We start from the raw sequence: 22,776 nt of genomic DNA, 5'->3' as shown, positions 1-22,776 counted from the left end.
TGAGAAAAATACAGCCGTTCCTTGGCGTTGGCTGAGTTCCCCTTCACGTGGTGGTTTAGCGTGAAGTGAACCCTAAGCTTTACCTCAGGAGATACCCTACGCGCCTCTCCGTTCGAGGTAATAATATAATGGAGTTTACCGTGCCCCTCTAATAGGCTGGTCCACGGAACCCCCTCTGCAGTAAATAATTAATATATAATCCACCAATCAATAAAATTCATTCTAGCATGACATGGCAATTTATCGCAACCTAGCCTCTCAAGGTTGAATGCACAGTATAAATAATTATAACACCAAAATCAGTTTAGCCATTCATGCTTATTTATTGTCATAAGCCATTCAATTCAAAACCATAAATTTGCAACACAAACTAGCAGTCTCCAATTACTCTATTTTCAAAACCAATATTCGATTTTTCAGAAAATTTATAAAATCATTTTATAAAATTACAATTTCTCTTAAAACATAACAATTTACCATTTAAACTCATTTTTTTATAAAATCACACAATTGTATAAAACTACTCTAGATAATTAAGACGATAATAAGTTTACTCACAGTATTAGGAGTAGAAATACTCCTATCTTCCGCCCTCGGGTGCAGTCTCTTACCCGAAACAATTGACTCACCACCTATCCATAATCCATGACACAAAATTCAGTAAATTGTGTCAATTTATCATAAATTATTTCAGGCTCTTATCCATGCGTATGCACTAGATAGGATTTGAAATGTCTAGACAATCGCCTAATTGCGATGTCCGACCTAACTCGCCTATACACGGTGTAAATTCCTAAAATCCCCAATTCGACTCCAATTCCATCCATTTCAATTTCAATTATCCAATTATATCCACAATACCTCAATGACTGTGAATTTGGTCCAATTTATCAGTCCGAACTATAAATTACGCTTTTACCCCTAGTGGGTAAAAATTCGTATTTTTGCTCCGAAAATTCCCATTATTTTTCTAGGCTCATAATTCATTGTTCCTTAACCAATTCTCCTAGAATAAAATCAAACTCATCCTCACTCACTACATGGTAAATTCAGCCATTAATGGTTGGGGGAGAAAATAAATTCTTTTCTTGTTGTTTTGTTTCTAAATATGCTAAACTAACTAAAAACACTAACATAAATTAAAATCAAATTTATCTAACAACTTTCTCTCTCTAAACCCATATGACCAGAATTCAAATCATCCTCAAATCACATGATTCAACCATGAAAAATGATGGAAAATGCATGGGAAAGGTAAAGCACAAGACAAATTTAAGAAATGTTACCTTTTTTCACTTGATTTTTGAATTTCCACCTATTTTCCCTTTAAATTTCTTAGCTAGGGTTTTATTTTCTCCTTTCTCTCTCTTGTTTCTTGCTTGGCCGAATGTTGAAGAAGAAGAATGGGTGGGCTGATTTTTTTTATGCCTTTTTTATTGTTTAATGAAATAATATTATTTTATTCATATTTTAAATATTTTATTAATTCATTTTTTTTTTCTAGCCATCCATTTGTCCTACTTTTTCCACCATGCATTCCCTTTGACTTATCCAAGTCTTAAGTGAAATTTCCAGATTTTTCCAAAGTTTTGGTGGAGCAAAATTTTCAAAATTACACTTTTGCCCCCGAACTTTTCAAAAATTACATTTTTACCCCAAAAATTGAAAATTTTCCATAATGCATAATTTTCACTCCTCATACTCATTTCACACTCCAAATAATTAAATTTGATCAAAATCCTTTCAAAAAATTAAATTTTCGATTCCGAATGGTAAAATTACCATTTTACCCTTTTACTCCAAATTATACCGAAATTAAAATTTTTCACTTCTAAACCTCAAATCTTACTCCAATAAGTCAAATGGGGCCAAAAATCTTTTCTAAAAATTTCCATTTTGTCCCCAGGTGGCAAATGACCATTTTGCCCCTGGATAGCGAAAATTCCAATTTGACTCCAAATTGATCCTCGAACTCCGAATCACCATATTAACCCATTTTGGGACTTGAAAATTCTTAATTTTATTGTAAATTCTCTATTTGATCTAGTTCGAGGCTTAAATCAACTTTATTGTACCTCTAGGTACAATACCGACTTTTTGTAAATTTTTCAAGACTCTCTTAGCATGTAAACATGCTATCCACCACATGTATGTCATCACAAATATTTCTGTAGAGTCGGGCTTGTCATCTTCTCCCCCACTTGGATCAACCATATGATCCTCCTTCTTGATTGACTTCGACATCCGGCTAAATATTAATATTTTAATATTATTTTATTAATAAAATATTATTTTATTCTAAAAATTTTATCTTGTCTCCTTGGTACCAAAAATACCTTATTATGCCTCACTTGACTTCCAAATCGCCTTTTATCTCACAAATTCTCCTCCGATAAAATTATTATTATTTTCTCACTTGCGAAACATTTTATCCTAAACTACTCCTTTCGTCTTTTATCACTTCTAAACATTTTAATTGACCTCAATTTGCATTCGATCAACTTTATTTATCACCATATCAAAGTATGGGGTATTTCATAGCCCACTACAGCAGGTCAAACCCACCATACAATAAAATTTTGACAGCATGACAGGACTAATATATTACTACCCAGCCTGCAAGGGTAAAATAAAGTAATTCATACAATTCATAAAAAATACAGCCCAACCAGTCATGCCAATACAATAACATAAACCATTAATTCAATTTTAAATTTACAACATATCAGTGGTCTCCAATTACTCTATTTTCAAAACCAGTATTCGATTTTCAGAAAATTTATAAAATCATTTTATAAAATCACAATTTCTCCTAAAACATAGCAATTTACCATTTTAACTCATTTTCATAAAATTCACCAAAACCGAATAAAAACATACTTTAGATAATTAAAGTGATGGTAAGGTTACTCACAGTGTCTAGAGTAGAAATTTTTGAAATACTCAGACTACTGATCCTCGGGTGCAATTCCCTTGCCTTTATCGGAGGACTCACCACCTTGACACAATACAAAATTGAGAAATTCTCCACATTGGTACTAAATTGAAATTAAACTAATTTAGACTACTAATGCTTGATATGGAATGCAAAAATGTCTAAATTTTGCCTAAACGTCGTGTTAGCCTATTTCGATCTTTTATCCGATAAATTGATATACGTGTCTGTTTAAACTCCAAATTAATTTTTTTTTCAGTTTCTATACCTCAATTGCACCCAAATTGACTTAATGTCCCTCAGTGTGGTGCAAATTATCAGTTACGATAACAAATTATGAAAATACCCTTAGTGGGTAAAAATTTGTATTTTTGCTATGAAAATTCCCATTATTTTTCTAGGCTCATAATTCATCATTATTCATCATAATTCCTCAAATAAACATCAAGATCAGCAGCCAATATTCCCCTAGAAAATTCGGCATAAAAGGTTTCAATGGGAGAAAATTATATCTCTAGCTAATTTTTGCTATATTTCAATATAACCTAACTAAAATCATTTAATTCAATTAAAATCAACCAAAACTCAAGTTCAAAACTCATCCATGGAGGTTTGGCTAGCATGGGTGTCCATACTCACTTTCTAATTTTGCATGAAAATGAGAAAAAAATGCATGGATAGTGAAAATCACAAGGAAAATCAATGAAATTTACCTTTTTAATGCTTGATTTCTTGATTTCTCTTGATTTTCTCCAAAATTTTCAGGTACGGTTCTTTTTTCTTTTCCCTCTTTTCTCTACTGGTTTGGACGGCTGAAGAAGATGAGAATTCTCGAATTTTGACCTTTTTAAAGGCTAAAATAATATAATATTATTTATTCATTTTTTTAATGTTTTATTAATTCCTTAAATTCTAGCCATACATTTGTTTCCAAATTTTCACCATACACTTGTCCCACATATCCATAGCTTAGATAAAATTCTCAGACTTATCCAAAGTCTTGGTGGAGTGATTTTTTAAAATTTACACTTTTGCCCCTATAAAAGTCAAAAATTATATTTTTGCCCCAAAAACTGAAAATTTGCCCATAGACATATTTTTGATTCCTTATACTCATACCATTCTCCAATTTGTCAAATTTGATCTAAATTCTCTCAAAATCTCAAATTTTGTCTGCGAGTGGTAAAATTACAATTTTACCCCTACGCTCTAGAAATCATCGAAATTAAACTTTTTCACTGCCAAACCCTCAAATTGTACTCCAATAAGTCAAATGGGGCCAAAAAAATCTTTTCTAAAAATTCCCATTGTGTCCCTAGGTTGCAAATGACCATTTTACCCCTAGATAGTGAAAATTTCGATTTGACTCCAAATTGATCCTCAAACTCCAAATCACTATATTAAACCATTCTGGGACTTTAATATTCTTAATTTCATTTTAAATTCTCTATTTGATCTAGTTCGAGGCTTAAATTAACTTAATTGTATCATTTCGTACATTGTCGTCTTTTAACGATTTTTCTTTCGGGGCTTTCCAAGTATGCAAGCATATTGTCAATCATATGAATGACATGACAAGTATTTTATAAGGTCGGGCTTGACACTTGGGAAAAGTGGTCTTCATGAAAGTTGTAGTTCTATCTCTTAGCTTTCCAATGGCTCAAGAATCGTATCATTTGGACATCCAGAGTGAAAGTTATCGTTAAAATACTAAAGCATATAGGAGCAAGATTCTGAGTCCTGCAAACATCTTTCTTTTCCAAAATTAAGCCTTATTCTTTTAAATCCTACAAAAGCATAAAAACTAATAACTAATAGCCAAATTAAAGTAAATAAACAAAAAATTAAAATAACTTAATAAAAATAAACTAATTAGAAAAACAACTAAAAATAACTAAATTCTAGTTAAAATTTAAGGACTTAGCTAACATTTAGCAACAAAATGAGATTAAAATAATTCTATAAATAGAATTATCACACCACTAAACTTAACATTTTATTAGTCCTCGAGCAAAAGAAAATATAACAAAGAAAACTAAACATTTAAAATGAAAAGACTTTTGCAAGAGATAGAATTACCAAGTCATGATTTCTTAATTTTTTCTTTAGAAATTATGTCACGACCCGGAACTCCCATCGGGCCAGTGACAACCGCCGCGACGTCCCGATAAACACTAATTACCCCGAATGCTAATCGAAACCCCGCAAGGCTCAGCATCAATTTTCGCATTTCCCCGATGAGCGACAGTTATTAAATCTCGCATTTCAAGAAATCATAAGTTGTTTCCAACTCAAAACAATAAAATATTATTTTCTAGCTCACAGGGGTATTTTCGTCATTTTTCATTTTTTTTTGAAATTTCAAAATTCGTAAAAATGTAATATGTAAGTGGAAACACATATTTCATGATTTTAAATTAAATTTTGAAGTCTAAAACATTCGTTTCAAGTAAAATTACAGCTATTTGAATATAATAAAAACATTAAATAAAATATTCTATTTTCTTAAAACACAATATTTTCAAAGTCTTCCTAAAATAATTTTTGTAACGTAAGAGGTAAATAAATTTATTCATATAGTAATAAAGATAATTAAAGTATGAAATTTCGTTTACAGTGGCACGTGGGCCCCAAACTAACCAAGAAGGTGTAGAGCTACGAACCCTTACTTCCTATGATGTAACTCCGAGATTAATTTTCGTCTTAATCAACTATCAACAAACTGTCCTGAGCTTGAAAAATGGATATGAAGAGGGGTGAGATTATGATTACATAATCCCAGTGAGTAAACAATTACCATCAAAAGCATCTAAAGCCGAGTAGATGGAGACAATATAAAAACGTTATATCTCAATAATGTTCATAACACAAAGCTCGTTTCAATCTATACCAAACAATTTCTTTTCATCAAAATTTCTCGACTTATGAATTTCTTAAACTTGGCCCCTGCCAAAATCATTCTCGCGGGAACCTTCGTCAAGGTATCCCACTAAGACCGCCAAGGCTGTTCAATGACCCATACCCATAAACATGTTTTCACATCTAACACACAGTCGTTCCTTGGCGTTGGTTGAGTCTCACTCTCACGTGGTGACCCGAACGTGAGGTGCACTCAAATCATACCTCAGGAGATACTTCACCCAACATCTCCCTTCGGAGGTAATTATATAATTGAGTTACCGTGCTCCTTTCATAGGCAGTCCACGGAAACCCCCACCACTGCAGTGACCGTTTAATATACCACCAGACCCATAAAATTTCCAGTAGCTTAATATGACGAATAAAATTTAATCCATTCTACCGAGACCAATCCAAAACTATTCATATATTTCATGTCAACCCCAAAAATTTAGCCATCATGCTACCATAGTGTCATAGGCCCCAATTTCAAGAACATATAAAATCATAAATTTCAACACAGTCTCCATATACTCAATTTTTCCAAAACAATATTTGATTTTAAAATCAGTATAAATCTCATTTTTATTAAAAACATTTTAATTGGAAAACATAATATTTTATAATTTAACTCACCATTCAATAAAAGCATCAAACAAGTATAATTACTCTAGATATTTAAGATGATAAATTGTCCACTCACTGTTCTAGGAGTCGATGTACTCCTAATCCCAATCTTCAAGCACAATCTCTGTACTTTTACCAGTGTAATTTGCTCACCACCTATCCACAATGTACAATACATAATTCACCACATCAATGCTTGACCATTATAAAATCAATTCAGGCTCGGTATATATACATGATATGATATACAACTTATCCGACTACCGCTTAAATGCGGTGCTGACCTAATTCGACCTATTACCCGATTAAATCAATATACGCGTCCGTTTAAACTCCAAATTAATTTTTTTTTTCAGTTTCTATACCTCAATTGCACCCAAATTGACTTAATATCCCTCAGTGTGGTGCAAATTATCAGTCTCGGTAGCAAATTACGAAAATACCCCTACTGGGTAAAAATTCATATTTTTGCTCCGAAAATTCTCATTATTTTTCTAGACTCATAATTCATCATTATTCATCATAATTCCTCAAATAAACATCAAGATCATCAGCCAATATTTCCCTAGAAAATTCAGCCAATAATGGTAATGGAGGAAAATGAATTCTTTTCTTGTTGTTTTGTTCCTAAATATACTAAACTAACTTAAAACACTAACATAACTTAAAATCAAATTAATCTAACAAGTTTCTCTCTCCTAACCCATTTTTCAGAATTGAATTCATCATAATAACTCAATATTCAACCATGAAAATCAAGAACAAAAGCATGGGTAAGTTAGGTATCAAGGAGAACTAAAGAAATTCTAACTTACTTAGCTTGTTTCCTTGATTTCTTCACTTTTTCTTTGAATTTTCACCTAGGTTTTCTTGTTTTTCCCTTTGTTCTTCCTCTCTTTCTCTCTCTTCCTTGCTTGGGCGGCCATATGAAGAAAATGGGCTGATTTTATACCTTTTTATAAAGAAACAATAAAATAATAAAGGTATGACACATGGCATTTTCTTATTGGTCTATTTTTAAAATTTTAAAATTTTAATCCTTTTTATCTCCACCACACAATTAGTCAATGGTCAAAATGAGGATAAAGGAAGACCATGTGCTGAAAAAATGTCTTGGTGGTGGAAAATTACAATTTTGCCCCTGGGGTGGCAAAATTACCATTTTACCCTTTCACTCTAAATTATACGAAATTAAAATTTTTCACTTCTAAACCTCAAATCTTACTCCAATAAGTCAAATGGGGCCAAAATAATCTTTTCTAAAATTTCCATTTTATCCCCAAGTGGCAAATGACCATTTTGCCCCTAGATGGCGAAAATTTTGGTTTGACTCTAAATTGATCTTCGAACTCCGAATCACCATATTAAACCATTCTGAGACTTTAAAATTCTTAATTTCATCTTAAAATTTCTATTTGAACTAGTTTGAGGCTTAATCGACTTAATGATACCATTAATGGCAATATCGTCTTTCAACGATTTTCTCAAACTTCCTAAATATGTAACCATCCTATTGAGCATGTAAATGACGTCATAATTATTTTATAAAACAGGGTTTGACAACACTACCCCTCTTAAAATAAAATTTTATCCTCAAAATTTCAGTTATCAAGCTCAAAGAAAATGTGGGGTATTATCTTTTTATTCGATGCTTGACTTCTCCTGTTATATCCTTTATAGGGAATCTTAGTTCACTAAAAATCATTCTTCATTTTAGTTGATCACAATATTAACCCCACATATGTGTATACGATGCAGTATCACAATTCCTCATAGTCATCCCTTTGTCCTTAATCATCTTTCATGCCTCTATATTGCTTTGTATCCTTCTTGTATTTCGACATCAATTTATTGCTTAAGATTTAAGTTCATTTGAACTTTGTATACCTCAAGTATTTTTGAGTTCTAATTTCCACAATATAGTAAGAAATTCTTACAACCATATTCCATATGAACTCATTTACTATATTATTCTTGAAACCTTTATTTACACGTCCCTCACTTGGTATTTACATCCCCTATCACTATTTTACACCTTCGTCTAACTTTTCACTCACTTCCTCCAGATCGAACTCGTGCTTCATCTTCCGTTACAGCGAAAACTCTTGTTGAAGAACGAGTCAATGGCCTCAAAGGTGGTTGTGCTGAGGTGTTGCTACCCATTTCAGATCGTACAGCTACCCCCTGCCTCGGGTGTATTCCAGAGGAATCTCTCCTCTGCATATTCGTATGAGCTAATGGGGATGGAGCAACTATCGTAGCCCATCTTAACTGTGGGCAATCACTCCTAATGTGGCCCGACTGGTCACAATGAAAGCATCTTATGTCCCAACACTCCCAAACATCGTATCTCCCACATTTTTCGCATTTATTTGAACTTTCAAAACTCTTATCGGAAGTACTACTCATCCCAGACCCACTAAATCTCGGAGGTCTCCACTGTAACTATGAAAGTGGGGGTCGAGGAGGTATCACCTGTAAAGCTCGACCTTATAAAATACTATTCATGACATACATGTGATGATAGCATGATTGCATGCTAGGAGAGTCCCGAAAAATTTACAAAAGTCGGTATTGTACCTAGAGGTACAGCAAAGTTTATTTAATCCTCGAACTAGATCAAATAAGAATTTTAAGGTGAGATTAAGAGTTTCACAGTTCATGGATGACTTAAAATGGTAATTTGGAGTTTGAGGATCAATTTGGAGTCAAATCTAAATTTTCACTAACTAGGGGAAAAATGGTCATTTGCCACCTGAAGACAAAATGGGAATTTTAGAAAAGAATTTTTTGGCCTTATTTGACTTATTGGAGTATAATTTGATTTATTGGAGTATGATTTGAGGTTTAGAAGTGAAAAATTTTAATTTCGGTATAATTTGGAGTATATGGGTAAAATGGTAATTTTGCCACCTCAGGGGCAAAATTGTAATTTTCCACCACTAGGATATTTTTCCAGCACATGGTCTTCCTTTGTCTTTATCTTTGACCCTTGACTAAACATATGGTGGAGATAAAATGTTTAAATTTTTAAAATTTTAAAAATAGACCAATTAGAAAATGCCATGTGTCAAGCTTAGGATATTTTATTATTTAACTTAAAAATCAGCATAAATCAGCCATTTACTCTCCAAATATTCGGCCAAGCAAGGAAGAGAGAGAAAGAGAGGAAGAACAAACCCTAGGTGAGGAATTTCAATAGAAAAAGTGTGGAAAATCAAGGAAAACAAGTGAAAAAGGTAGGATTTTTCAACTTAAGCTTGAAATCTATTTTCCTTAAGCATTTCTCTTCATTTTCCATGCTTAAATTGCATGTTTTTATGATGAATTATTGGCTAATCAAAATGGGTTAGGAGAGAGAAAGTTGTTGGATTTATTTGATTTTAATTTATGTTAGTGTTTTTAGTTAGTTTAGCATATTTAGAAACAAAACAACAAGAAAAGAATTTATTTTTTCCCACAACCATTAATGGCTGAATTTACCATGTATTGAGTGAGGATGAGTTTGATTTTTATTCTAGTAGAATTGGTTAAGAAATGATGAATTATGAGCCTAGAAAAATAATGAGAATTTTCGGAGCAAAAATATGAATTTTTACCCACTAGGGGTATTTTCATAATTTACTATCGAGACTGATAATTTGCACCACACTGAGGGACATTAAGTTAATTTGGGTGCAATTGAGGTATAGAAACTGAAAAGAATTAAATTGGAGTTTAAACGGACGCGGTAGGAATTTAATTGGGTGATAAGACGAATTAGGCCAATACTGAGTTTAGATAGTTACCAGTGCATTTTTGCATTCCATATCATGCATTGGTAGTCGAAATTAGTTTAATTTTGATTTAGTACTAACTTGGTGAAATTCTCGATTTTGTACTGTGTCAAGGTGGTGAGTCCTCCGATAAAGGCAAGGAAATTGCATCTGAGGACCAGTAGACAGAGTGCTTCAAAAGTCTGCATTCTAGACATTGTGATTAAACTTACTGTCATTTTAATTATCTAGGGTGGTTTTTAGATGCTTTCATGAATTCTATGGAAAAAGGAATTTAAAAAGATAAATTTTCATGTTTTATGAATAAATGAGTTTCAATGAAATTAATTTATAAATTGTTTTGGAATTAATAATGATTTTGAAAAATAGAATACACGGAGACTGTTAATTGTGACAATTTGATTGTTTAAATTGACTGGCTTATGATAAATCGAGCATGATTAGCTAGTTGGCAAATTGTATTGAAATGCGAATTGTTTGGTTGCCTTGAAAAACTGCGAATTACAAAATTGCCATATCATGTTATTGAGTTTTATTATATGGTGGATTATATATTAATTAATCACTGCAGTAGGGGGTTTCTGTGGATCAGCCTTTTAGAGGGGCACGGTAAACCCCATTATATTCTTACCTCGAACGGAGAGGCACGTAGGGTATCTCTTGGGGTAAAGTTTAGGGTTCACTTCACGCTAAACCACCACGTGAGGGGGAACTCAGCCAACGCCAGGGAACGACTATGTTTTCAAAACAAAAACATGATTTATGTGAAATGTGAATTTTAATAGCCTTGGCGATCTCGGTAGGATGCCTCGGCCAAGGTGTCCCCGAGAATGGATTTATGGCACAAGCCTAGATTTTTATGAGATTCATAAGCCTCTTTACATATTTTGAACGAGATGTGTTATAATTGTATAACCCAGTTTATGATGATTTACTTTATTATCTCCATGCACTCAACTCTAGATGTTTATGATGATGTCTGTTTACTCATTGGGATTTTATAATCTCACCACCCTCCTTTCCACCCATTTTAGGTTCAGTATAGACTGTAGATAGCTGATCTCATCGAGGACTACAGTGGGATCTGCATTTTCTAAACCGTAGGTTCACAGTCCTCTTTACTTTTGTTTATTCGGGGGCACTCTTGTTATTGTAAATTAAATTAAATATTTTGGCTTATTGCATTTAAGTATGTATAAATTTATTTAGCTTTTACGCTATAAAAATTATTCACGTATAACTCTATAAATATTGTTTTATAAGAAAATAGAATATTTTACTTAATATTTCTTTTATTTTCTTATTATATTCAAATAACCATAATTTCGTTTTAAATGAAGATTTTAGACTTTTAAACTCATTTTGAATATGAATTATGTGTTTTGTACTTGTATATTACGTTTTAGCCAGTTTCAAAATTTTTGAGAAAAATGACCAAAATACCTTTGTGAGACGAAAAATTAATATTTTATTTGTTTAAAGTTGGAAACAGCTTAAAATTTTTTAGAACACGATATTTGACAATCGTTGCTCACAAGGGAACAGAGAAACTGATAGTAAAGCCTTGCGGGGTTTCAGGTTGACATTCCAAGTAATAAGTGTCTACCGGGACACCGCGGCGGTTGTCACGGGCTCGAGGGGAGTACCGGGTCGTGACAATTCGATTGGTATCAGAGCTTTTGGTTTTAAAGATTAAAGTTTTTAGTTTTAAAGTTGTTTTAAAAATTTATAATATCAGTGTGGCCCCGGATTAAGTTAAGTTAGGTTAAGTTGAATAGAATGCATGCATCTGTATATAGAGCCTAAGGTTACCTAAACTTTCTCGTATTTTTTTATAGATTACAATGCCTCCTCGACGCGGACACCCATCTCTCACTAGATCGGTTGGGAGGGAAAGAGGTCGTTCCCAATGTCATCAGCCAAATACAGTAGAAGAGGAATCAGCTGCATCTACCATTCGGGCACCACCTGCTGCTGAGCAGGCCGATAGTCCTCCACATCCTCCATCTCCTCAGCCACCTATGGGTATTCCCGCCATGCCTGCTGAGGCAGCACAAGCATTGGCAACTTTCTTTGCCGCAATGGCTGGTCAAGCTCAGACTAGTCAAGTTCCACCTGTAGTGCCTCCAGCTACTCCTTTAGTTCCACCACCAGTACAGGATGTATCCATTTCCAAGAAGCTGAAGGAGGCTAGGCAATTAGGTTGTGTATCTTTCACGGGTGAGTTGGATGCCACTGTGGCAAAGGACTGGATTAATCAAGTTTTAGAGACTCTCTCTGATATGGGATTAGACGACGACATGAAGTTGATGGTGGCTACGAGATTATTAGAGAAAAGGGCTCGTACTTGGTGGAATTCGGTGAAGTCCCGTTCCGCTACTCCTCAGACATGGTTCGATTTTCTCAAGGAATTCGATGGTCAATATTTCACTTATTTCCATCAGAAAGAAAAGAAGAGAGAATTTCTGAGTTTGAAATAGGGAAATCTAACTGTAGAGGAGTACGAGACTCGTTTTAACGAGTTGATGTTATATGTGCCAGATCTAGTGAAATTTGAGCAAGATCAGACCAGTTATTTCGAGGAAGGGCTCCGTAATGAGATTAGAGAGCGAATGACAGTGACTGGTAGGGAGCCACATAAGGAGGTGGTACAGATGGCTTTACGGGCTGAGAAGCTCGCGACTAAGAATAGGAGGATTCGGACTGAGTTTGTAAAAAGGAGGAATCCTGGTATGTCTTCTAGTCAGCCAGTAAAAAGAGGCAAGGACTCAACGACTTCAAGGAGCACTACTTCTGTTTCCGTGACATCTCCTCGACCTCCATTTCCACCATCACAGCAGAGACCTTCGAGGTTTAGCAGATCTGCTATGACTGGTTCTGGGAAGAGTTTCAGAGGTTCTAACAGATGCAGAAATTGTGGGAATTATCATAGTGGGCTATGTAGAGGGCCAACAAGATGTTTCCAATGTGGACAGATGGGTCATATTAGGAGTAATTGCCCACAGTTAGGACGAGCCACTGTACCTGCATCATCTCCACAAGCTCGCACTGATATACAAAGGAGAGATTTTTCTAGGTTACCACCGAGACAACGAGTAGCCATACGGTCCGATGTGGAGAGTAATACCCCGCCACATCCACCTTCGAGACCACAGACTCGTACCGCGACAAGAGTTTTTACTGTGACAGAAGATGAGGCACGGGTTCGACCTGGAGCAGTGACAGGTACTATGTCTTTATTTGATAAAGATGCTTATGTTTTGATAGATTCTGGCTCAGATAGATCTTATGTGAGTACGACATTTGCATCAATTGCTGATAGAAACCTATCACCATTAGAGGGAGAAATTGTAGTGCATACCCCTCTAGGAGAACAGTTGATTAGAAATACTTGTTATAGAGATTGTGGGGTAAGGGTAGGTGAGGAAGAATTTAGGGGTGACTTAATTCCTCTAGAGATCTTGGATTTTGATTTAATATTGGGTATGGACTGGTTAACTGCACATCGGGCGAACGTGGATTGTTTCCGAAAAGAAGTTGTTCTTCAAAATTCGGAGGGAGCAGAGATTATGTTTGTAGAGGAACGTCGAGTATTACCATCTTGTGTAATCTCGGCCATCAAAGCTTCGAAATTAGTGCAAAAAGGGTATCCGGCTTATTTGGCATACGTGATCGATACTTCAAAGGGGGAACCTAAGTTAGAGGATGTCCCAATAGTAAGTGAGTTTCATGATGTATTTCTTAATGATTTACCGGGACTACCTCCTGATCGAGAGTTTGAGTTCTCTATTGATTTACTTTCGGGTACTGCACCTATTTCTATTCCTCCATATAGAATGGCACCAGCAGAGTTGAAGGAACTGAAAGTCCAGTTGCAAGATTTGGTGGATAAAAGTTTCATTCGCCCTAGCATTTCTCCTTGGGGAGCACCAGTCCTATTTGTAAAGAAGAAGGATGGCACTCTTCGATTGTGTATCGATTACCGTCAGCTGAACCAAGTGACCATCAAGAATAAATACCCTTTACCCCAGATAGATGATCTTTTTGATCAATTACGAGGTGCTATGGTATTCTCTAAGATTGATTTGAGATCTGGGTATTATCAATTGAGGATTAAGGAGCAGGATGTACCCAAGACTGCCTTCAGGACGCGTTATGGGCATTATGAGTTTCTGGTGATGCCGTTTGGTTTGACTAATGCCCCGACAGTTTTTATGGATCTTATGAACAGGGTGTTCCATCCATACTTGGATAAGTTTGTGGTAGTATTCATCGATGACATCCTCGTTTATTCGAAGAATGATGATGAACATGCTGCCCATTTGCGCATTGTGTTGCAAACTTTGCGCGAGAGACAACTCTATGCCAAGTTCTCTAAATGTGAATTATGGTTGAAGGAAGTGGTTTTCTTGGGACATGTGGTGTTCGGAGCTGGAATTTATGTCAATCCCAAGAAGATAGAGGCAATCTTACAATGGGAGCAACCAATAACGGTTACAGAAATTCATAGTTTTCTTGGCTTAGTCGGTTATTATCGGAGATTTGTTCAGGGATTTTCTTTGATAGCAGCTCCTCTGACTCGTTTGACTCGTAAAAGAGTTAAGTTTGAGTGGGATGATGTTTGTGAGAATCGATTTCAGGAGCTAAAGAACCGGTTAACCTCCGCTCCTGTTTTAACACTTCCTGTTAGTGGAAAAGAATTTGTGGTATATAGCGATGCATCTAAGTTGGGATTAGGGTGTGTGTTGATGCAGGACGAGAAGGTAATAGCTTATGCTTCCCGACAGTTGAAAAAGCACGAGACGAATTACCTTACTCACGACTTGGAGTTGGCAGCAGTAGTCTTTGCATTGAAGATTTGGAGACATTATTTATATGGTGAGCGTTGCCAAATTTTTACTGATCATAAGAGTTTGAAGTATTTGCTCACCCAGAAAGAGCTTAACTTGAGACAGAGACGATGGTTGGAGTTGATTAAGGATTCTAACTTAGTGATTGATTATCATCCGAAAAAAGCAAATGTTGTAGCGGATGCCTTAAGTCGTAAATCCTCATTGTCATTTGCAACACTTCAGAGTTCTTATTTTTCGATGTTACTTGAGATGAAATCTCTAGGGATCCAATTGAATAATGGTGAGGATGGAACCCTACTTGCTAGTTTCGTCGTGAGACCTTCATTGTTGAATCAGATCAGAGAATTGCAAAAATCTGATGATTGGTTGAAGCAGGAAGTTCAAAAGCTGCAAGATGGAGAAGCTAGTGAGTTTAGACTCAGCGATGATGGTACTTTGATACTTAGAGACCGAATTTGTGTCTCTAAGGATGATCAGTTGAGACGAGCTATTTTGGAGGAAGCTCATTCTTCTGCCTACGCTTTACATCCCGGAAGCACCAAGATGTATCGGACTATTAAAGAAAGTTATTGGTGGCTGGGTATGAAACGAGACATAGCAGAGTTTGTAGCAAAATGTCTCACATGCCAACAGATCAAGGCGGAGCATCAAAAACCGTCAGGTACTCTTCAGCCTTTACCGATTCCTGAATGGAAGTGGGAACACGTGACTATGGACTTTGTATTGGGTTTACCGCGGACACAAAGTGGGAAGGATGCTATTTGGGTGATTGTGGATAGATTGACTAAGTCCGCCCATTTCTTGGCTATCCATAGTACGCATTCTATTAAGAGGCTGGCAAGACTTTATATAGATGAGATTGTGAGATTACACGGAGTCCCAGTTTCTATTGTGTCAGATCAAGACCCTCGATTTACTTCTCGATTTTGGCCGAAATTTCAGGAAGCTCTTGGAACTAAATTGAGATTTAGTATTGTCTTTCATCCACAGACAGATGGTCAATCTGAAAGAACTATTCAGACCTTGGAGGATATGTTACGGGCTTGTGTCATTGACTTTATCGGGAGTTAGGACAGACACTTGCCATTGGTGGAGTTTGCTTATAATAATAGTTTTCAGTCTAGTATTGGGATGGCACCATACGAGGCTTTGTATGGAAGGAAATGCCGAACTCCACTCTGTTGGGATGAAGTAGGTGAGAGGAAATTGGTGAATGTGGAATTGATTGATTTGACAAACGATAAGGTCAAAGTTATCCGAGAGCGATTAAAGACAGCTCAAGATAGGCAGAAGAATTATTCGAAAAAACGAAGGAAAGATTTGGAGTTTGAAGTTGACGATAAAGTTTTTCTTAAGGTTTCTCCTTGGAAATGTAATAATTTGAAATTTCCAAGTATTAAATCTTATTTGATTATACTATTGTGATAATTTGTGGTATTTATTGGATGATGAAAGGTGTGATTTGATTCGTGAAGAGAGGAAAGCTCAATCCAAGATACATTGGACCTTTTCGTATCATTGAAAGGATTGGGCCAATGGCTTACAGACTTGAATTACCCCCAGAGTTAGATCGGATTCATAATGTCTTCCACTTCTCGATGTTGAAAAAGTATGTTCCCGATCCCTTTCACATTTTAAAGACACCTCCCATTGAGTTGCATGAGGATTTGAAGTTCGAGGTGCAGCCTGTACGTATTCTAGATCGAAAGGATCGAGTGCTAAGGAACGAGAGCATTCCAATGGTGAAAGTATTGTGGAAGAATGCTCGAATGGAGGAGATGACGTGGGAAGTCGAGAGCTAGATGAGAAACCGATATCCACATCTTTTCTTCGAATCAAGTAAGTGAAATTTTGAGGTCAAAATTTTATTTTAAGGGGGGTAGTGCTGTAAAGCCCGACCTTATAAAATACTATTCATGACATACATGTGATGATAGCATGATTGCATGCTAGGAGAGTCCCGAAAAATTTACAAAAGTCGGTATTGTACCTAGAGGTACAACAGTTTATTTAATCCTCAAACTAGATCAAATAGGAATTTTAAGGTGAGATTAAGAGTTTCAAAGTTCATGGATGACTTAAAATGGTAATTTGGAGTTTGAGGATCAATTTGGAGTCAAATCGGAATTTTCATTAACTAGGGACAAAATGATCATTTGCCACCTGGGGACAAAATGGGAATTTTAGAAAAGAAATTTTTGGCCCCATTTGACTTATTGGAGTATAATTTGATTTATTGGAGTATGATTTGAGGTTTAGAAGTGAAAAATTTTAATTTCGGTATAATTTGGAGTATATGGGTAAAATGGTAATTTTGCCACCTCAAGGGCAAAATTGTAATTTTCCACCACCAGGATATTTTTCCAGCACATGGTCTTCCTTTGTCTTCATCTTTGACCCTTGACTAAACATGTGGTGGAGATAAAATGTTTAAATTTTTAAAATTTTAAAAATGGACCAATTAGAAAATGCCATGTGTCAAGCTTAGGATATTTTATTATTTAACTTAAAAATCAGCATAAATCAGCCATTTACTCTCCAAATATTTGGCCAAGCAAGGAAGAGAGAGAAAGAGAGGAAGAACAAACCCTAGGTGAGGAATTTCAACAGAAAAAGTGTGGAAAATCAAGGAAAACAAGTGAAAAATGTTGGATTTTTCAACTTAAGCTTGAAATCTATTTTCCTTAAGCATTTCTCTTCATTTTCCATGCTTAAATTGCAGGTTTTTATGATGAATTGTTGGCTGATCAAAATGGGTTAGGAGAGAGAAAGTTATTGGATTTATTTGATTTTAATTTATGTTAGTGTTTTTAGTTAGTTTAGCATATTTAGAAACAAAACAACAAGAAAAGAATTTATTTTCTCCCACAACCATTAATGGCTGAATTTACCATGTATTGAGTGAGGATGAGTTTGATTTTTATTCTAGTAGAATTGGTTAAGAAATGATGAATTATGAGCCTAGAAAAATAATGGGAATTTTCGGAGCAAAAATATGAATTTTTACCCACTAGGGGTATTTTCGTAATTTACTATCGAGACTGATAATTTGCACCACACTGAGGGACATTAAGTTAATTGGGTGCAATTGAGGTATAGAAACTGAAAAGAATTAAATTGGAGTTTAAACGGACGCGTTAGGAATTTAATCGGGTGATAAGACGAATTAGGCCAATACTGAGTTTAGATAGTTACCAGTGCATTTTTGCATTCCATATCATGCATTGGTAGTCGAAATTAGTTTAATTTTGATTTAGGACCAACTTGGTGAAATTCTCGATTTTGTACTGTGTCAAGGTGGTGAGTCCTCCGATAAAGGCAAGGAAATTGCATCCGAGGACTAGTAGACAGAGTGCTTCGAAAGTCTACATTCTAGACATTGTGAGTAAACTTACTGTCATTTTAATTATCTAGGGTGGTTTTTAGATGCTTTCATGAATTCTATGGAAAAAGGAATTTAAAAAGATAAATTTTCATGTTTTATGAATAAATGAGTTTCAATGAAATTAATTTATAAATTATTTTGGAATTAATAATGATTTTGAAAAATAGAATACACGGAGACTGTTAATTGTGACAATTTGATTGTTTAAATTGACTGGCTTATGATAAATCGAGCATGATTGGCTAGTTGGCAATTGTATTGAAATGCGAATTATTTGGTTGCCTTGAAAAACTGTGAATTACAAAATTGTCATATCATGTTATTGAGTTTTATTATATGGTGGATTATATATTAATTAATCATTGCAGTAGGGGGTTTCTGTGGACCAGCCTTTTAGAGGGGCACGGTAAACCCCATTATATTCTTACCTCGAACGGAGAGGCACGTAGGGTATCTCCTGGGGTAAAGTTTAGGGTTCACTTCACGCTAAACCACCACGTGAGGGGGAACTCAGCCAACGCCAGGGAACGACTATGTTTTCAAAACAAAAACATGATTTATGTGAAATGTGAATTTTAATAGCCTTGGCGGTCTCGGTAGGATGCCTCGGCCAAGGTGTCCCCGAGAATGGATTTATGGCACAAGCCTAGATTTTTATGAGATTCATAAGCCTCTTTACGTATTTTGAACGAGATGTGTTCTAATTGTATAACTCAGTTTATGATGATTTACTTTATTGTCTCCATGTACTCAACTCTAGATGTTTATGATGATGTCTGTTTACTCATTGGGATTTTATAATCCACCACCCTCCTTTCCACCCATTTCAGGTTCAGTATAGACTGTAGATAGCTAATCTCATCGAGGACTACAGTGGGATCTACATTTTCCAAACCGTAGGTTCACAATCCTCTTTACTTTTGTTTATTCGTGGGCACTCTTGTTATTGTAAATTAAATTAAATATTTTGACTTACTGTATTTAAGTATGTATAAATTTATTTAGCTTTTACGCTATAAAAATTATTCACGTGTAACTCTATAAATATTGTTTTATAAGAAAATAGAATATTTTACTTAATATTTCTTTTATTTTCTTATTATATTCAAATAACCATAATTTCGTTTTAAATAAAGATTTTAGACTTTTAAACTCATTTTGAATATGAATTATGTGTTTTGTACTTGTATATTACGTTTTAGCCAGTTTCAAAATTTTTGAAAAAAATTACCAAAATACCCCTATGAGACGAAAAATTAATATTTTATTTGTTTAAAGTTGGAAACAGCTTAAAATCTTTTAGAACACGATATTTGACAATGGTTGCTCACAAGGGAATAGAGAAACTGATAGTAAAGCCTTGCGGGGTTTCGGGTTGACATTTCGGGCAATATGTGTCTACTGGGACACCGGGGCGGTTGTCACGGGCTCGAGGGGAGTATCGGGTCGTGGCATCACCGAAACAGAAACAGTACTCTCAGAAGCGGATGTGTGCTTACCTCCTTTGGGCAGTTGACTAGAGGATACATTCGAGTTTCTCCTCTTTGCAAACTCAGCTCGCATTCACCGATTTTCATTCGTGAGTTTTTCGACCCTTAAAGCCATCTGTACAACTTCTTTATGAGGCTCCTGGCCTGTCACAGTCATCCTCTCTCTGATCTCGTTACGGAGCCCTTCTTCAAAATAACTAGCTTGATCTTGCTCAGACTTCACCAGGTCTGGCACATATGACATCAGCTCGTTAAAGCGAGCCTCGTACTCTTCTATGGTCAAATTCCCTTGTTGTAAACTTAGGAATTCTCTCTTCTTCTCTTTTTGATGAAAGTAGGTGTAGTATTGATCGTCGAATTCTTGTAGGAAGTCTATCCAAGTCAACGGAGTAATGGAACATGATTTTACCGAGCTCCACCATGTACGAGCCCTCTTCTCTAGTAATCTTGTGGCCACCATTAATTTCATATCATCATCCAATTTCATATCTATAAATGTCTCTGTTACTTGAGTAATCCAATCTTTAGCTGCGGTTGCATCCAAATCACCAACAAAAGAGGTGCAACCTAGTTGCCTAGCTTCCTTAAGCTTTTTGGAAATGGAGACATCTGGCACTGGTGGTGGAACAGGAGGTGGTGGTGGTGGCACTGGAGATACTACTGGGGGAACAGTAGGAAGGACTCGACCAGCTTGAGCTTGACCCATAATGACATTAAGAAAAGCTGCTAATGCGTGGACTGCCTCAAGAGACATGGCAAGAACACTAGGAGTAGCAGTAGGTGGTGGAGGAATCTTAGTAGGCTTAACAGCAGGTGCTGCTCGAAAAGTAGGTGCAGCAGACTCCCCTTCCACGGGATCTGGCTGACTAAGTCTAGCACGGCCCGGAACCTCCCTCAGGCCCATGACAATTGCCGCGACGTCCCGATTGACACTCATTATCCGGAATGCCAACCGGAACCCCGCAAGGCTTACATATCAGTTTCTTTCCTTTCCTGTGAGCAATCATTGTTAAATATCGAGTTTTTAGAGAATATATACTATTTTAGATAAAAAACAATCAAAATAAAATTTTCGCCACACAGGGGTATTTTGGTCATTTTTTTCTCAAAAATTTCAAAATTGGCTAAAACATAATATACAAGTACAAAATACATAATTCATATTCAAAATGAGTTTAAAAGTCAAAAATCTTCATTTAAAACGAAATTACGGTTATTTGAATATAATAAGAAAATAAAAGAAATATTAAGGGAAATATTCTATTTTCTTATAAAACAATATTTATAGAGTTATACGTGAATAATTTTTATAGCGTAAAAGCTAAATAAATTTATACATACTGAAATACAGTAAGCCAAAATATTTAATTTAATTTACAATAACAAGAAGGCCCCCGAATAAACAAAAGTAAAGAGGACTGTGAACCTACGGTTTGGAAAATGCAGATCCAATGGTAGTCATCGATGAGATCAGCTATATACAGTCTATACTGAACCTGAAATGGGTGGAAAGGAGTTGGGTGAGATTTTGCAATCCCAATGAGTAAACAGACATTATCATAAATATCTAAAGGCGAGTAAAATGGAGGCAAGTTTAAACAATAAATTTCAACCCATTTCATAATGTTTTCAATTTATTTCTTAAACCATAAAATATTTGTAATTTACCAAAACAATTGTTAAGGCTTATGTCTTTTATTAAAACAAGGCTCAAGCCAAAACTAATCCTCGGGGATACCTTGGCCGAGACATCTAACCGAGTCCGCCAAGGGTGTTAAAATATTCATACGTGAAACACATTTTTATTTTTAAAAACCAGCCGTTCCTTGGCGTTGGCCGAGTTACACATTCACGTGGGGGTTCGACGTGAAGTGAGCTCTAATACTACCCCAGGAGTTACCCTCCTCGCCTCTACAACCGGAGTAACTATATAACTGGATTTACCGTGCCCCTCTAATAGGCAGTCTACGGAAACCCGTCACTGCAGTGACTAACCCACCAATTTTAATAAAATTTCGACAGTATAACGTGGCTTTTATTTATTTATCCAGCCTGCATAGTAAAACAACTTACATAAATTTCCCAATGCATTCACAAAATATAACCACATATACTCATTTCTCATAAGCCATTCCTAGGAAAATATATATTTTTCAAGTCAATTTGTAGCCTCAAATTACTCAATTTCATAATTAATACAATATATTTTTATTTGTCACATTTATTCCTAAAACATCAAAAATCTCGTTTTAATCTCGTTCTCATTTCATAAAATACATAAAGGGCATTTAAAATAAACTCTAGATAATTTACAATAATAATAAGTTTACTCACCGTTTGTACAAACTAAAAGCTTTCTAAGCGCCCCGATCACTACTTGTCGGGTACGACTTCTTTGCCTTTTCCGGAAGGCTCTCCTCCTAGACACATTACAAAAATTTACACAATTCATCACATTGATGCTAAATCACTATATAGTTAACTTAAATCCTATACTAATGCATGGTATGAAATGCAATAGCCTAAAACGGCTTAAATGCGGTATTAACCTATTTTTGGCACTTTGCCTGATAAATTGCTAACGCGCTCCATTTTAGCTCTAAATCATCCCATTCTCTCTCCAACATTTCTAACCATTAAATATCAGCCAATAACCTTCTAAAAACAACAAAATCAGCTCACTCCCTTCCTTGGAAAATTCAGCCAAAAATGGGACATTAACTCGGTTAATTTTCTACTTTGTTTTTCTATCACGTTTAATCGTTTTTCATCATTTTCTCTTCATTTTCCTTAGAATAAAATCAATTCATCA

The 22,776-nt window shown here is 35.3% G+C and overlaps 1 long non-coding RNA gene across 3 annotated transcripts in view; it reads right to left on the bottom strand.

Moving 5' to 3' along the window:
* The window catches only part of LOC148762023 (uncharacterized), a 53,600-nt gene that overhangs the window by 10,904 nt on the left and 19,920 nt on the right, over positions 1–22,776 (bottom strand). For 2 of the 3 annotated variants that reach the window (XR_016027131.1, XR_016027130.1), the window contains exons 1-2: positions 1,287–1,469; positions 559–632 (exon numbers count right to left, since the gene is read on the bottom strand). The exons of the other annotated variant lie outside the window; for it this stretch is intronic. This is a non-coding gene — a long non-coding RNA (uncharacterized LOC148762023). Of the gene's footprint in view, positions 1–558; positions 633–1,286; positions 1,470–22,776 lie in introns of those variants that run through there. 3 annotated transcript variants of the gene reach the window in all.

Source organism: Theobroma cacao, chromosome 6, assembly GCF_053813885.1.
Source record: "Theobroma cacao isolate CCN51 chromosome 6, ASM5381388v1, whole genome shotgun sequence".
NCBI classification, from domain to species: Eukaryota; Viridiplantae; Streptophyta; class Magnoliopsida; order Malvales; family Malvaceae; genus Theobroma; species Theobroma cacao.
Note: the sequence above shows the minus strand (reverse complement) of the source record. Positions and strands in the feature narration are given on the sequence as shown.